The sequence below is a fragment of the Sinocyclocheilus anshuiensis genome, unplaced genomic scaffold, assembly GCF_001515605.1.
Source record: "Sinocyclocheilus anshuiensis isolate Anshui unplaced genomic scaffold, SAMN03320099.WGS_v1.1 scaffold1023, whole genome shotgun sequence".
In the NCBI taxonomy this organism is placed as follows: Eukaryota; Metazoa; Chordata; class Actinopteri; order Cypriniformes; family Cyprinidae; genus Sinocyclocheilus; species Sinocyclocheilus anshuiensis.
The window spans coordinates 1,087,133-1,087,526 of record NW_015546084.1 but is presented as its reverse complement, the minus strand read 5'-3'; the positions used below and the strand labels follow the sequence as shown (position 1 = coordinate 1,087,526).

General features: G+C 55.6%; 1 protein-coding gene across 1 annotated transcript in view; it reads right to left on the bottom strand.

Annotated features, from left to right (window-relative positions):
* LOC107700041 (transmembrane protein 179B-like) overlaps positions 1-394 on the bottom strand; it is a 7,943-nt gene that overhangs the window by 2,355 nt on the left and 5,194 nt on the right. The gene's annotated exons all lie outside the window — the stretch shown is intronic.

Here is a 394-nt window from a genome sequence, read left to right as displayed (position 1 = left end):
AAACATCATAGGTCCAGCATAGGAGACTGTAATGCAGGAAATTCCTACCTAACCTCGGTCAGGTGGAGTGCTGGTGGTTGTAGGGGAATTAGGAAGGGGAAGAAAAGGGCAGATGTAAAACCCCCGAAGGAAATGAGTAGATACTCAAGTATCACTCTGATCTGGACGAAAGCGCTGACGCCTTGTCTGGATCACATCCCTAAGGTCTTGCCTACCTCCCTTTGACCCGCAATTCCTCCTACCCTACCCGCAGGCGGAGGAGGAGCGGGAGCCGCGACACTAGCCTTCTGTGCCCGTATCTGATCCTCAGACCGAGACGGACCAGGACCCCTGTGTTGTTCGGGCTCAGACCTGGACCTTCGTGAAGGCCGCTGAGGGCGCCTTTGCCTCCCTG